Source organism: Jaculus jaculus, chromosome 8, assembly GCF_020740685.1.
Source record: "Jaculus jaculus isolate mJacJac1 chromosome 8, mJacJac1.mat.Y.cur, whole genome shotgun sequence".
Classification (NCBI taxonomy): Eukaryota; Metazoa; Chordata; class Mammalia; order Rodentia; family Dipodidae; genus Jaculus; species Jaculus jaculus.
Genome location: NC_059109.1, coordinates 9,921,009 through 9,937,480, shown reverse-complemented (window position 1 = coordinate 9,937,480; position 16,472 = coordinate 9,921,009). Strand labels below are relative to the sequence as shown.

The window sequence follows — 16,472 nt, the reverse complement described above, 5'->3', positions numbered from 1 at the left end:
CTCCATCCCCGACACACACCCCTCCGGCGCGCGCCACCGCAAAGAGGCCCCCACCTGTTCCCCTGGCAGCTCCAGCCCGCGGGGGGCCCGGCCTGGGGGAGGGGGAGCGAGATCTCCCAGATCTTCCTCTCTCCCCCCCCCAAAAAAAAATCACCAGGTCAGTGCGCCACGGCCAGCCTGGGGGTGGAGTGGGGGGGGGGTTCTAGAAACAAAGTACGACGGGCCCCGGGAGTCACCCCCCCTTCCCCAACATACACACACACACACCCCGGTTCCTCCCCGCGCCCCGGCGCGTCTCGGGCGGGCAGTTTGCAAACACAAAGTGAGCCAGCGGCGAGCGGGCGAGAGAGAGAGAGAAAGAGAGAGAGAGAGGGAGAGAGAGAGAGGGAGAGAGGGAGTGAGTGAGAAAGAGAGAGAGGAGTGAGCGAGAGGAGTGCGCGACCGAGCCGGGGAGTTGCTCGAGTCGTGGCGTCGCCGGCCCTGCCCCCACCCGCGTCCCCGGGCCCGATCGCGCGCCACCTTACCTGTCCGGTTTCCTCCCCCTTCTCCAGCCGCCGCTCGGTGCGGGCTCCGAGGCCGGGCCCCGGTCAGTGTGCACGGGGCATGGGGGTTCCGCTCGGATCGCAGCCGCCCCGGGCCCCGCCGCTCCTCTCTCGCGCTCTCTCTCTTTCTCGCTCTCTCTCTCTCTCTCTCCACGATCGCCCGCGCGCGCGCTGCGCCTCAACCCCGCCGGGGCATCGCACTTTGTCGCTGCGCTTGCCTCGCTCCGATTCCGATCCTCCGTCCTTCCCCCGTCGCGACGTTCGTTAGCTCGCTCCAGGCTCCCGGGGACCCCGGCGTCCCCGCCTCCCACCTCCCCTCCCTCCCTCCCTCCCCACCCCCTGGCCCAACCCTGGTTCCGGCCCCTGGGCTCCTCCTCCCGCCGCGCCGCAGCCGCCTGCTGGCCGCACCCTCGTCGCGTGCTAAGGTTGGAGAGGGTGGAGTGTGTGTGTGCGGAGCAAAGATGGGGGGGGTAACCGGGACGGCACTGGACTCCGTTCCCCCCACCACCACCACCCTTCTCCCCACAGTCTCCGGCCGCCACCGTCCGGTCCGCTGGGGACGGCCGGATCGCCACTCCGAGGGGCTGAGACTGAGCCCCGGGCAGCGAGTGGCTGCGAGCGGGGCGGCGCGCGGGCGGGGCGCGAGGGAAAGGAGGGAGCGCGCCGGGGAGGAGGAGAGAGAGAGAGGGAGCGAGCGAGCGAGCGAGCAGAGGGAGGGGAGACCAACTTCTAGTGCTACCATAATTCGCCTAAAGCAGGTGCAGTCGCTTTCACCCGGCGAGCCGGAGGCAGACCACGTGGACGAAACTTTTTAGGCGTAGAGGAAAAAAAAAAAAAAAAAAAAAAAGAAGAAGAAGAAAAATCGGGACGTAGGAAGAAGAGCGCTTGGGTTTGGGGAGATCTGTCAAAGGGAGTAGGGAAAGAGAGAGAGAAAGAGAAACCACGGGGATGCTGTCTAGCTTGGGGGCGCGAGTTTGGCTAGCTCGGGCCTTTCCACCGCCACCACCACCACCCTGGAATCGAGAGATAAGGCCAAGTCCTGAGCGCGCACGGTTCACTGGTTCCCGGGGCCTAGCGCGGGGAGTGGCCTAACACCCCCCCCCCTCCCGACCCCAATCCCCGAGTTCTGTGCTGGCGTCCACTGCGGGCCCGACCTGGCCTCCCTCCACACTGCCCATTGCGTGGAGGCCGGGGCAGCTTTGTGAGCCGTGCCCCGCGCGCGCGCGCGCGAGCTGCCTCGGTCTGCGGAGGGTAATTTCCTATCTTGGGGAGCCACCGGGGCTCTGGGCTGGATCCACGCGGGCCAAGCTGGGAACAGAGTCGACACCGGGGATCTGAGCAAATGCGATTGTAAACAGAAGGGCGCTTCCGAAGACCGCTGCTGCCCGCGGGCTCTGGGGATGGGAGTGTTTGGGTTGAGCGAAAGCTGGAAGTGGGGGTGGGGGGCGTGGGTACGGGCGCGGAAAGGCCCAGGATTTAAGGGGGAGGGAAGGTGGGGTAGCAGGCGCCAGGCTCTGGCTGGTGAACTGAAAAAAAGAAAAGAAAAGAAAAGAAAAGCTTCCCCAAATATCCTGACTGTGTCTGAGTAGGTGGTGGCGTGGAGAGGTAGGAACGTCTCAAGGATCCTTCCTCAGTGTGTGTCCCCACCCGGCCTTAGGCCTTAGTGGTGCCAGGTTCCCGACACGTGGGACCCTCGCTGTGGGATGAGAACAGAAAAGCAATGCCTCTGGAATTCCCTCCCCCCCCCCCCGCCCCCAGTCACCTGAGGCAGGTGGCCAAGGTGCAGACCCACGACCTTTTGCCTTTCCTGGGGAGGGGATTTCCTGGAGAAAGCTGTTCGAGGTCTTAGAGATGGGGTTCATCTTAACTGACTCCCTTCACTTATTCTGTCCTGGGGGGGCGGGGGCTTGAGCAAAAGAAGTTGTACAATGTGGGGATACCTGCCCAAGTCCACACCTTCTCTGCTCACTTAAGTAAACAGTTGTAGCAGGTGGACGTTGGCCCTGTGGAGGCCTTTCTGACACGTAATGTAAAAAGTGTCGAAGGACGACGCTCGGGTCACTTACTTCCTTTGTATTGCTGGGGTCCCACAAATGCTGAACACGTGTGCTTCCATCTGGCCACATCCACATCCCAGGACCCTCGATTGAAACATCACCATGACCTCTCCAGTGGTGATAATCGGGTGACAGTGGGTGTGGAGACTGCAGTCCCAGCCCTTGGGGAGCAAGCAGGAGAATCAGAAGTTCAGGGTCATCCTTGGCAACATGCCAAATTTGAGGTTAGCCTGGGCTACATGAGACCCTGTCTCAAAAATTCAAAACAGCCGGGCGTGGTGATGCACGCCTTTAATCCCAGCACTCGGGAGGCAGGATTGGAGGATCTCCGAGAGTTTGAGGACAGCCTGAGAGTACAGAGTGAATGCCAGGTCAGCCTGGGCTAGAGTGAGACCCTACCTCAAAAAAAAAAAAAAAAAAAAATCAAACAATGGGCTGGAGAGATGGCTTTTGTTGTGGGGGTGTGAGGGGCGAGTCCCGCTCTACTCCAGGCTGACCTGGAGCTTGCCCTGTAGTCCCAGGCTGGCCTTGAACTCACAGTGATCCACCTACCTCTGCCTCTCAAGTGCTGGGATTGAAGGTGTGCGCCACCACATCTGGCTCCATTTTCAATACATGCCCATTTAGGCTCAGAGATGAAGACATCTCATACACACCCCACCATGAAAGACACACTATGCCAAAAGGAAAGACACATCTCTGCTGCAAGACCATTCTTAAAGCATACTAACTGGGCTGGAGGGATGGCTTAGTGGAAAGCCAAAGGAACCAGGTTTGATTCCCCAGGACCCACGTAAGCCAGATGCACAAGGGGGCTCACACATCTGGAGTTCCTTTGCAGTGGCTGGAGGCCCTGGTGCGCCCAATCTCTGGGTCTCTTTTCTTCCTATCTTTTTGTGCTTGCGAATAAATAAAAAAATACTTTAAAAATAAAAAGAGCCCTGTGTGGTGGTGTACTCCTTTAATCCCAGCACTGGGGAGGCAGAGGTAGGAGGATCACTGTGAGTTCGATGCCACCCTGAAGCTACATAGTGAATTCCAGGTCAGCCCGGGCTAGAGTGAGGCCCTACCTTGAAAAAACAAAATAATAATAATAATAAATAAAAAGAAATGCCAGTCCTCCACCTGAGTCTCCTTGAACTGTGGTCCAGCAATCTGAGTTTATGCAACTTTTCCAGGCCAGCAAATAAGTAAATAAAATTTTTAAAGTCAAAACTCAAATGATATTTTTTAAATGGGGGTGGGGCAAGCCAGGAGTGGTGGTGCATGCAGAGCAAGGAGGATGCCATGAGTTCAAGGCCACCCTGAGACTACATTGTGAGTTCTAGGTCAGCCTTGGCTGGAGTGATGCCCTGCCCCCCCCCCAAAATAAAAACAATGATGGGCTAGGAAGATGGTTCAAGGGTCAAAGCTGCTTGCTTGCAAAACCTGGTTCAATTCCCAAGCTGCCCACATAAAATAAACACAAAAGTTAATGCAAGTATCTGGCATTCATTATAGTGGCCTATCACCCCACATACAAATATGTATTCGAATAAATAAACGTAATTTAAAAAAATATTTTATTTATTTGAGACAGGGAAAGAGGCAGGGAGAGAGAGAGAGAGTATGCATGCTCCATGCATGTGTCACCTTGTGCATCTGGCTTACATGGGTCCTGGGGAATTTAACCTGGGTCCTTAGTCTTTACAGGCAAGTGCCTTAACCACTAAGCCATCTCTCCAGCCCTCGTTTGATTTTTGTTTTAATTGTGTAAGCCAGATGCACAAAATGGTGCATGCATCTGGAGTTCATCTGCAATGGCCGGAGGCCCTGGTGTGCCCATTCTCTCTCTCCTTTCCTCCCTCTTTCTCTCATATGAATAAAAATAAGTAAAATTAGTTGGGGGGTTGGGGCGCACGCCTTTAATCTCAGCACTTGGGAGACAGAGGTAGGAAGATCGCCATGAGTTTGAGGCCACCCTGAGACTACGTAGTGAATGCTTGGCTAGAGTGAGATGCTACCTTGAAAATGTTAAAAAGAAATTAAAAAAAAAAAATCAAATGACTTCAGTGTGGTGGTGCATGCCTTTGCTCCTAGCACTCTCAAGGCAGGGATAGGAGGGTTGCTGAGCTTGAGGTCGGCCTGAGACTACATAGTGAATTCCAGGTCAGCTTGGGTAGTGAGACCCTATCTTGAAATACATATCAATTGACAAGTAACCAGTGAGTCTTGCCACATGCCCAGTACATTGGCTCATTTCATCATCATAATTACCTTATGAGGTAGATGGGCTGCCTTCATTTTATAGAGGAAGAGACTGAGACACAAAAGCACCCACTCTTTATAACGATTTATAAGGCTGGGGCTTGGCAGTTGAGGCACTTGCCTACAAAGCCTAAGGACCTGGGTTTGATTCCCCGGTACCCATATGAAGCCAAGATGCACAAGGTGGCGCGTGTGTCTGGAGTTCCTTTGTAGCAGCTTTGTAGAAGACTCTGGAGCACACATTCTCTCCCTGCCCACTGTCTTTCTCTCTCTCTCTCTGTGTCTGTCTCTGCTTGAAAACAAAAATTTAAAAATATATATTTATATAAAAAATTTTAATTTTTTTTCATTTTTATTCATTTATCTGAGAGTAACAGAGAGAGAAAGAAGCAGATAGATAGATAGAGAGAGAGAGAGAGAGAGAGAGAGAATGGCCATGCCAGGGCCTCCAGCCACTACAAACGAACTCCAGTCGTGTGCGCCCCCTTGTGCATCTGGCTAACATGTGTCCTGGTGAATCCAGCCTTGAACCAGGGTCCTTAGACTTCACAGGCAAGCTCTTAACCGCTAAGCCATCTCTCCAGCCCTAAAAAAATATTTTTAAAGAAAACACATCAGTATTTGGGAGGCAGAGGTAGGAGGATCACCATGAGTTCAAGGCCACCCTGTGACTACATAGTGAATTCCAGGTCAGCCTGAGCTAGAGTGAGACCCTACCTCAAGGGAAAAAAAAAAAAAAAAAGCTGGATGTGGTGGCACATGCCTTTAATCCTAGCACTTAGGAGGCAGAAGTAGAAGATCGCTGTGAGTGTGAGGCTAGCCTGGGGATCCAGTGTAAGATCCACGTCTGCCTGTGTTAGAGGAAGACTTAGATAAACTGATGAGCTGAGCAGTTAAAACAATTGCTTGTAAAGCCAGTCACCCAGGTTTGATTCTCCAGCACCCATATAAAAAGTAGAGGCCCTGTTGTGCCCATTCTCTCTCTCTCTCTCTCTCCCCCAAATAAATAGATAAATAAAGATATGTTTAAGGGGCAAATGTATCTGAGTTCTTTTGTAGTAGCAGGAGGGCCTGGTGCAGCCATTCTCTCTCTCCTTTCTCTCTCTTTTTCTCCTTCCCTCTTTCTATCTCTCTCAAATATAATTTTTTTCATTTTAAAAATCTTTTTATTTACTTATTGGAAAGAGAGAGAATGGGTGCACCAGGGCCTCTAGCCACTGCAAATGAACTTCACATGCATGAGTCACCATGTGCATCTGGCTTAAGTGGGTACTGGGGAATCGAACCTGGGTCCTTATTAGGCTTCATAGGTAAGTAACCCCGCATCTCCCACATAAGCTCATTGGAAAAGGTGTTTGCTTTCATCTCAGTTTGGCCCTCAACTCCAGGCCCACTCAGGCCCCAACTCTGCGGGAATCACAGTGGAAAGCCCAAGGGATTGAGAAGACCCCATCTTGTCCTCACCAAGTGCTGAGGGAGAGTGAGCCTCTCTGTACACACCTTCCAGGGGTGCTTGGATGAACGCAAAATGAACATACAATATGCAAAGTATGATTTTTTTCAATTTTTTAAGTTTATTATTATTATTATTATTATTATTATTATTATTATAGAGAGAGAGAATGGGAGCACCAGGGCTTCCACCCACTGCAAATGAACTTCCGAAGCATATGCCCCCTTGTGCATCTAGCTTACATGGGTCCTAGGGAATTGAACTGGGGTCCTTTGGTTTCGCAGGCAAATAACAATACCTTAACTGTTAAGCCATCTCTCCAGCCCCAAAACATGATTGTGTGTGTGTGTGTGTGATTTTTCGCTGTAGAGTCTCACTCTGCCTCAGGCTGACCTGGAATTCACTATGTAGTCTCAGGGTGGCCTTGAACTCACAGAGATCCTCCTATGTCTCCCTCCAAAGTACTGAAATGAAAAGATGCACCACCATGCCTAGCTGCAAATTACGATTTAATGGAGAGTCAGCGATGCCCTCCGGTGCTCCCTGAACTGACTTTACTCCCCGCTTTTTATTCAGTCCCAGGCAGTCTAAGCTATAGGGAATCAGGCCATAAGACAGATCATGAGTTTGCATCAGATCACATCATGAGTTGTTTACGTTTATCAGGAAATCTTTGGAGCAGCTATGAGTTTCCTGTCTTCAAGAAGCTCCACCCACGACGCATAGTCTTCCAGTGTCCCCAGGCTTAGCCTGTGCAAAGATTGGCCATTTTATTTTATTTTATTTTATTTATTTATTTACTTTGGTTTTTTGAGGTAGGGTCTCACTCTAGCCCAGGCTGACCTGGAATTCACTCTGTAGTCTCAGGGTGGCCTCGAACTCACAGTGATCCTCCTACCTCTGCCTCCCAAGTGCTGGGATTAAAGGCATGAGCCACCACGCCCGGCTAAAAACCAGGCATAATGACATGCCTTTAGTCCCAGCATTTAGGAGGCAGAGGTAGGAGGATCATTGTGAGTTTGAGGCCACCCTGAGACTACAGAGTGAATTCCAAGTCAGCCTGGGCTAGAGTGAACCGTACCTCTAAAAACAAAACAAACAAAAAAATTATGCTTTTGCCAATTTGCTTGATCTCCAACCCCCCCAAAGAAAGATCCAGAACAAATGTCCCTTTCTCCTCATGCAAGTGCTGCATGAGATGGTTCCTTGGTTCCCAGGGAGTATGACCTTGCTACCTTGCCTTATCCCATCATAGGATGCAGGGCAGGTACAGAGCCTGAGATGAGGAGGGTTGGAGAGATGGCTTAATAGTTAAGGCAGTTGCTTGGGAAGCCTAAGGACCCAGGTTCAATTCCCCAGGACCCACATAAGCCAGATGTACAAGGTGCCACATGCATCTGGGGTTTGTTTGCAGTGGCTGGAGGCCCTGTCATGCCCAATCTCTCTTTCTTTCCCTCTCTCTCTCGCTATGTCTCTCTCAAATAAATTAAATTAAAATTTAAGAAACAATTTAAGACTCAAAACTATCTTTGGGGGCTGTAGGTCAGTTGGTGGAGTACGCTTGCCTAGTCTGCACAAGTCCTGGGTTTGATTCTCAGCATCAAATATAACCTGGGCAGAGTATTGTACTCCCAATACTGAGGAGCAGGAGACAGGAGTATCAAAAATTCAAAGTCAGCCGGGTATGGTGGCACAATCCCAGCGCTCTGGAGGCGGAGGCAGGAGGATCACAAATTCTAGGCCAGGTTAGGCTACATATAAGCAAGAAGCAAAAAGATACCTTTTGAGTTTTTTGTTCTCTTTTTGCTTTTTGGTCTATTGCTTTTTGCTTTGTCTCAATTAACCCAGGCTGAGGTCAAATTCACTGTGTATGGGGCTGGAGAGATGCTTCAGCGGTTAAAGGCACTTGTTTGCAAAGCCTGATAGACCAGGTTCAATTCCCTAGTACCCATGTAAAGACAGATATACAAAGAGGCCCATGCATCTGGAGTTCATTTGCAGGGGCAGGAGGCCGTGGCATGTCTGTTCCCTTTCTCTCTCGTGGCAAATAAATAAATAAAAGATTTTTATTTTTATTTTTTAATTTTTGTTTTGTTGAGGTAGGGTCTCACTCTAGCCTAGGCTGACCTGGAATTCACTCTGTAGTCTCAACGTGGCCTTGAACTCACAGCAATCCTCCTACCTCTGCCTCCTGAGAGCTAGAATTAAAGGCGTGCATCACCACACCCAGCCAAAGCTTTAGTTGTTTTTTTGTTTTGTTTTGTTTTTGTTTTCCTCTTTTTAGGTAGGGTCCTCTTCTATCCCAGGCTGTCCTGGAATTCACTATGTAGTCTCAGGGTGGCCTCAAACTCATGGCAAGCCTCCTACCTCTGCCTCCTGAGTGCTGGGATTAAAGGTGTGTGCCACCACATCCAGCCTAATAAAAGATTTTTTTAAATTCACTATGTAGTGGGGGATGACTTTGAAACTTTTTTCTTTCTTTCTTTTTTAGCTTTTTGAGGGAGGTTTCACTCTGGTCCGGGCTGACAGCACAGTTCTAACTCTAGGATTTATTTGTTTGTTTGTATTTGTAGTTTTTTTTTTGAATATTTATTTACTTATTTATTTGAGACAGTGAGGCTTTTTGTTTGTTTGTTTCCTTTTGCTTTGTTTTCTGAGGTAGGGCCTCATTCTAGCCAAGGCTGACCTGGAATTCACTATGTAGTCTTAGAGTGTCCTGAAACTCACAGTGATCCCCCCATTTCTGCCTCCTGAGTGCTGGGATTAAGGGTGTGTACCTCCATGCTTGGTTTGTTTGTTTGTTTTTTTAAATTTGTTTAGGCAGGGTCCCTTGACCTCCTGAATCTCCTGCCTCACATTGGGATTACAAGTAAGAGCTATCATGCCTCTAGCTCTGTTATTTATTTGTTTGTTTGTTTGTTTGTTTGTTTGTTTGTTCATTTATTTATAGAAAGAGAAAGAAGTGGGTGTGGTGGCACATGCCTTTAATCCCAGCACTCTGGAGGCAGTGGTTGGAGGACTTGTTTTTTTTGTTTTTCGAGGCAGGTTCTCTCTCTAGCTCAGGCTGACCTGGCATTCACTATGTAGTCTCAGGGAGGCCTCAAACTCACAGCGATCCTCCTACCTCTGCCTCCCAAGTGCTGGGATTAAAGGCGTGCGCCACCACGCCCGGCTTGAAGTGACTTTTATAGGGACTCTGCGGTGTTTTGATTCAAGTATTCCCCCATAAACTGAGGTGTTCTGAATGCTAGGTTCCCAGTGGATGGCGATTTGGGAATTAACGCCTCTTGGAGGGAGTGTATTGTTGGGGGCGGGCTTATGGGCGTTATATGCCAGTTTCCCCTTGCCAGTGTTTTGGCACGCCCTCCTGTTGGTGTGGTCCACCTTATGTTGGCCAGGGGCGGTGATGTCCACCCTCTGCTCATGCCATCCTTTTCCCCTGCCATCATGGAGCTTCTCCTCAAGTCTGTAAACCAAAATAAACCTTTTTTCCCCACAAGCTGCTCTTGGTCGGGTGATTTCTGCCAATAGTGTGAACCTGACTGCAACAGACTCCACGGGTCAGGTTTGTCCACAGTGGTGAGCACTACGGCTCCGGGCTGATTGTAGGAAATCTCTTTAATAAAGACCAGGAAGTTAACATGACTTGACAAGCAGCGAGCAATTTTCCATTAATTAAAACCCAGTGACTCTGGGTCAGATGAGATTCCTGCAAGCAGGGATTTCTCCACAGGGAGAGTGAGACACACTTAGGGACGGGAGGAGGGGTTGATCTCACTATGTTGTCCAAGCTAGCCTCAGACGCCCGGACTCCGCCAATCCTTCCAAACAAACTCCAGATGCATGCACCCCCTTGTGCATCTGGCTTACATGGGTCCTGGCGAATTGAACCCGGGTCTTTAAGCTTCTCAGATAAATGCCTTAACTTCTAAGCCATCTCTCCAGCCAGCCCTTTTTCTTTTTTCTTTTCTTTCCCTTTCTTCCTTCCCTTCCTTCCTTCCTTCCTTCCTTCCTTCCTTCCTTCCTTCCTTCCTTCCTTCCTCCCTCCCTCCCTCCCTCCCTCCCTTCCTTCCTTTCTTTCTTTTTGTTTTTTGTTTTTGTGTTTGTGGTAGGGTCTCACTGTAGCCCAGGCTAACCTGGAACTCACTTGTAGTCCCAGGCTGTCCTCAGATTTACAGCAATCCTCCCACCTCCACCTCTCAAGTGCTGGGACTAAAGACCCTACCTTGAAAACAAACGAACAAACAAACAAAATAATTGCGGGCTGGAGAGATGGCTTAGCGGTTAAAGCGTTTGCTTGCAAAGCCAAAGGACCTTGGTTTGATACCCCAGGACCCAAATGCTACTGCTCATGCATCTGGAGTTCGTTTGTGGTGGCTGGAGGCCCTGGCACTCCTTTTCTCTCTCTCTCTCTCTTTGTCTGCCTCTTTCTCTCACACTCTCTCAAATAAGTAAAACTTACACAAAAAGCTTGCATTGAATCTAAGGGTCTTATGTGTGCTAGGCAAATAAATACACATACTTTAGTACTGATCCATATACCCAGCCTATTTCTGTTTGCAAATATTGTAATACACACACACACACACATACACACACACACACATATATATTTATTAGGTGTTTAAGTCAACGGACCCAATTCCATTCTTTAGTACCCACGTAAAGCAAATGCACCAGGTGGCTTATGCATCTAGAGTTTCTCTATTTACATTTGCACCTCTCTTTCTCTCAAATAAATAAATAAATAAAAGTATTTATTTATGAGAGAGAGAGAGCAGGCCGGGGCCTCTTGCCACTGGAAACGAACTCCAGATGTATGCATCACTTTGTGCATCTAGCTTTATGTGGGTTGTGTGGAACTAAACCCAGGCTGGTAGGTTTTGCAAGCAAATGCCTTTAACCACTATGCCATCTCCCTAGGCTCAAATCTGTCATTTGCTATCCTGAAATCTGGAAACTAGGAACTTGACTTCGGTTTCTTCAATCACAAGGTTTGGCAGGTAGGTGTAGGGACTGGGAGGCTGGGTGCAGTTCTCGGTACTTGCTGGATAGAATGTAGCTTTAGTTCCTCCTGATTGCTGCAGCCACTTCTTCCTCTTTCTCTTTCTAACGCCTGTGTGTCGCTGATGTTACAATGTATCATTGGCTGACTTGTTTCAAAGACACTTACTAACTTTGAATACATTGTATTCTTAACACTTCAGTCATTTGTTGCTTCTTTTTTCACTAGATAAAAAGGCCCTGGATTCTAGTCACTGGGGAATTAATTAATACTTTCTTTCTCTCTTTCTTTTAATTTTAAATTTATTCATTAGAGACAGAGACAGGAAGGGAGAGAGAAAGTGAGAGAGAGATGGACAGAGAAAATGGGTGTTGCTGAAAAAACTGCAGAGGCATTTGTTGTATGTGGCGCCTGGAGAGTTGAACCTGGGTCCTTGGCTTCACAGGCAAGCGCCTTAGCTGCTAAGTCATCTCTCCAGTCCTTTTTTTTTTTTTTTTTAATTTATTTTTATTTATTTGAGAGAGAGAGAGAGAGAATGGACACGCTAGGGCCTCCAGCCACTGCAAACGAACTCCAGATGCGTGCACTCCCTTGTACATCTGGGTCCTGGGGAATTGAACCTGGGTCCTTTGGCTTTGCAGGCAGGCGCCTAAACCGCTTTTTTTTTTTTTTTTTTTTTTTTTTTTGTGAGGTAGGGTCTTACTCTAGTCCAGGCTGCCCTGGAACTCACTGTGTAGTCTCAGGCTGGCCTTGAACTCACAGTGATCCTCCTTATCTCCGCCTCTGGAGTAGTGGGATTAAAGGCGCCTGGCTCATTTGGGAATTTACCTTGCGTGCAAACTTCAGTGTCTTTTGCACAGCAAATGCATGTTGATTTGATCTTATTTGATTATGAGCATATAAAAACAAACAGAGACAGCTTCACACACCTTAGGGTCAGCTGGGGCATCACTGGTTGCAAGAAAGTAAGTGTGTGTGTGTGTGTGTGTGTAGGGGGGGTAAAGCAGCAAGTTCAAGGCCTGCCTGGGCTACACAGTAAGACTTCGTCTAAAACAACAAAAACAAAACAAAAGACCTGTGTTGGGCAGGGGTGCTGTGTGTGTGTGTGTGTGTGTGTGTGTGTGTGTGTGTGTGTGTGTCTATACACTGCACCATGGCACTCATGTAGGTCAAAGGAAAACATTGGCTCTCCTCTCCTTCATCTTGTTTGAGATAGGATTTCTCTCGCTCTCTCCCTCTCTGCGTTTGAACATTGGGGGGATTTATTTTATCTCATTTTGCATATGTGCATGCTTGTGTGTACATGGATGGACCAGGGTCTCTCCTGCCACTGTAAATGAACACCAGATGCATGGGCCACTTTTTTGATCATTTTTATTTATTGATTGATTTGAGAGCGCCAGACAGAGAAAGAGAGAGAGAGAGAATGGGCGCGCCAGGGCTTCCAGTCACTGCAAACAAACTCCATACGCGTGCGCCCCCTTGTGCATCCACTTAACGTGAGTCCTGGAGAATCGAGCCTCGAACTGGGGTCCTGAGGCTTCACAGGCAAGCGCTTAACCGCTAAGCCATCTCTCCAGCCCATGTGCCACTTTTTGTGTCTGCTTCCAGTTCATCTACCTCAGCCTCCCCAGGGCTGGGATTAAAGGTGAGCACCACTGTGCCTGGCTTTTTTTTTTTTTTTTTTCTCTTTAAACCTTTTGTTGTTGTTTATTTTTTGAAGTAGAGTCTACCCAGCTCCTTCAACTTTTTAAAATATTTTTTATTTAGTTTTATTTATTTAAGAGAGAAAGTGGTAAACCAGGTGTGGTGGCACATGCCTTTAAGCCCAGCACTTGGGAGGCAGAGGTAGGATTGCTGTGAGTTTGAGGCTACCCTGAGACTACATAGTGAGTTCCAGGTCAGCCTGGGCTAGAGTGAGACCCTACCTCAGAAAACCAAAATAAATAAATAAATAAATAAATAAAGAGACAGAGAGAGAGAGAGAGAGAGAGAGAGAGAGAGGGATGAGCCGGGCATGGTGGATCACGCCTTTAATCCCAGCACTTGGGAAGCAGAAGTAGGAGGGTCGCTGTGATTTCCAGGTCAGCCTGGACTACACAGTGAATGCCAGGTCAGCCCGGACCAGAGTGAGACCCTACCTCGAAAAACCAAAAATAAATAAATAAATAAATAAATAAATAAATAAATAAATAAATAAATAAAAATAAAAGAAAGAGAGAGAGAGAAAGGCAGATATAAGACATATAGAGAGAAGGGGCATACCAGAGCCTCTGGCCACTGCAAACGAACCCCAGATGCATGCACCATATTGTGCATCTGGGTTATATAGGTACTGGGGAATCAAACCTGGGTCCTTAGATGTCGCAGACAAGTGCCTTAACCATTAAGCCACTGTTACAATCCATCCCCCCCCCCTTTTTTTTTTTTTGAGATAGGTTCTCCCTCTAGCCCAGGCTGACCTGGAATTCACTATATAGTCTCAGGGTGGCCTTGAAATCACAGGGATCCTCCTACCTCTGCCTACTGAGTGTTAGGATTAAAGGTGTGTGCTATCATGCCCAGCCTATTAAAATTTTTTTTTTTAAGTTTTGTTTTTCAAGGTAGGGTCTCACTCTAGCCCAGGCTGACCTGGAATTCACTAGATAGTCTCAAGGTGGCCTCGAACTCACGGAGATCCTTCTACCTCTGTCTCCCGAGTTCTGGGATTAAAGATGTGTGCTATCATGCCTGGCCCATCAGAAAAAAAAATTTTTTTGTTATGTTTTTCAAGATAGGGTCTCACTCTAGCCCAGGCTGACCTCTTGGAATTTACTATAGAGTCTCAGGGTAGCCTCAAACTCATTGTGATTCTCCTATCTCTGCCTCCCAAGTGCTGGGATTAAAGGCGTGTGCCACCACGCCCAGTTTAAAATTTTTAGTTATTTATTTGCAAGCAGAGAAAGATAGAGGAGAGAGAGAGAGAGAGAGAGAGAGAGAGAGAGAGAGAGAGAGAGGGAGAGAGAGAGGCACATCAGGGCCTCCGGCCATGTCAAGAACCTCCAAACGCATGCACCACTTTGTGCATCTGGCTTTATGTGAGTACTGGAGAATCAAATCCAAGTAATTAGGCTTTGTAGACATGTGCCTTAACAGCAGAGCCATCTCTCCAGTCCTCTTTAAACTTTTTATTGACAAACTCTAGTACTAAAAAAAAAAAAAAAAAAAGAGGCCAGGTATGGTGGCGCATACCTTTAATCTCAGCGCTCAGGAGGCAGAGGTAGGAGGATTGCTGTGAGTTCAAGGCCACCCTGTGATGACATAATGAATTCTAGGTCAGCCTGGGCTAGAGTGAGACCCTACCTCAAAAAAGAAAAGGACAAACTGTGGAGAGCAAAAAGGGTTACTACTGTTGGTGATCAAACACAGGGTCTCTCTGCTAAGCGATCCCTCTACCACCAACCTGCAGCCCCACTCAGGAAAGGATTCCTTGGTTTTGAAGCCTGGTCACCCTGAGGATGTGCGATGCCCCCTGCTGAGGGCCTCAGGCCAAGGAAGACCTATTGGACTGTCTCCTTTATGAACGCAGTGGTGGGCTCCTGGATCAGGATGACAGGGTTCCCACCACTGCCACCACCCAGAATGACACCTGGAGAGACCAAGATAAAGGTTTCTGTACAAGCCGGAGGGATAGCTTAGCAGTTAAGGCACTTGCCTACAAAGCCTAAGGACCCAAGTTCGATTTCCCCATGCTCACATAAAGTCAGATGCAACCAGGTGACACATGCGTCTGGAGTTCCTTTGCAGTTGCTAGAGGCCCTGGTGTACCCTCTCTCTCTCTCTCTCTCTCTCTCATAAATAAATAAAAATAACTTTTAAAAAGTTTCTCTATGTTTGGCTTCCATATCACATTACCTTTGTCTAAGGATCTCCCAGAAGCAGACTAGGGGTTGGGGGAAAGGGAGCAAGGATTCAAGGACAGGTGATCTATTTAGCAGGTGATCCCAGAAGGACCAGAGCAAGGTGGGGTGGTGAGGAGGAAAGGAAGGCATTCAAGCCAGGAAGACACTGGGTCAGCACAATGAGTAAGAGGAGGGTGCACTCCCCCCTGGGGGCCATGGGAGCTGCGTGTAAGGCATCTCAAGTCCTGCACAGGACCAGGGAGCCGGCTAGTCCTGCAGCCCCCTGGGCACAGTGTGAGGCCTGTGTGCAGGCCTGGTATCTCCTCAGCACATCCGAGTTGGTCTGAGCTGGAATCGTGGGTATTTCTTTAGTCAGAAACCCCCCCACCCACCCACCCAGACAAAGAACGGGTGTTGGCAGTGAGCAGCCTTCTAAGTTCACTGGTGAAAACAGAGAGGAGGGCAGGGTGCCAGGGCCTGCCACACTCTACCCTCTGCTCTCCTTCTTAGCTTTCCCTTTCTTTCTTTTTTTCTGTGTTTTTTTTTTAAAATATTTTATTTGCTGGGCGTGGTTGCGCACGCCTTTAATCCCAGCACTTGGGAAGCACAGGTAGTACTATTGCTGTGAGTTCAAGGCCACCCTGAGACTCCATAGTGAATTCCAGGTCAGCCTGAGATAGAGTGAGACCCTACCTTGAAAAACAAAACAAAACAAATATATATATACACACACACACACACATATTTGCAAGCCAAGAGTGAGAGAAAGAGAGAGAGAGTATGGGTGTGCCAGGGCCTCTAGCTGCTGCAAACGAACTCCAGATGCATGTGCCACTTTGTACATCAGGCTTACATGAGGACTGGGGAATTGACCCCAGGTTGGTAGGCATTGCAGCCAAGTGCCTTAACCATTGAGCCATCTCTCCAACCCTTTTTGTGTGTTTTTATCCCTCTCCCACTTTCCCCTTCTTGGTTATCTCAACTTTCCAGGATGGACCCGTTGTTTTCCTCAAGGTGTCTGTCTCATTGGACAAGCCCGTTTACTCTCTCCCTTAAAAAAAAAAAAAAAAAAAAGGCTGAAGAGATGGCTTAGCAGTTAAGGAGTTTGCCTGCAAAGCTAAAGGATGCCGGTTTGATTCTCCAGGACCCACGTTAGCCAGATGCACAAGAGGGCACACACATCTGGGGTTCGTTTGCAGTGGCTGGAGGCCCTGGCACGCCCACTCTCTCTCTGAAATAAATAAATTAAATTAAAAAGAAGAAGTCTGGGCTGGAGAGATGGTTTAG

General features: G+C 48.7%; 1 protein-coding gene across 4 annotated transcripts in view; it reads right to left on the bottom strand.

Annotated features, from left to right (window-relative positions):
- Foxp4 (forkhead box P4) overlaps positions 1–827 on the bottom strand; it is a 69,765-nt gene extending 68,938 nt beyond the window's left edge. For 2 of the 4 annotated variants that reach the window (XM_004649510.2, XM_004649513.2), the window contains exon 1: positions 525–826. The gene's annotated coding sequence lies outside the window, so the exon portion shown is untranslated. Of the gene's footprint in view, positions 1–524 lie in introns of all 4 variants that reach the window. The other 2 variants (XM_045156685.1, XM_004649512.2) reach the window with 2 other exon arrangements.
- Positions 828–16,472: the final 15,645 nt, after the last annotated feature.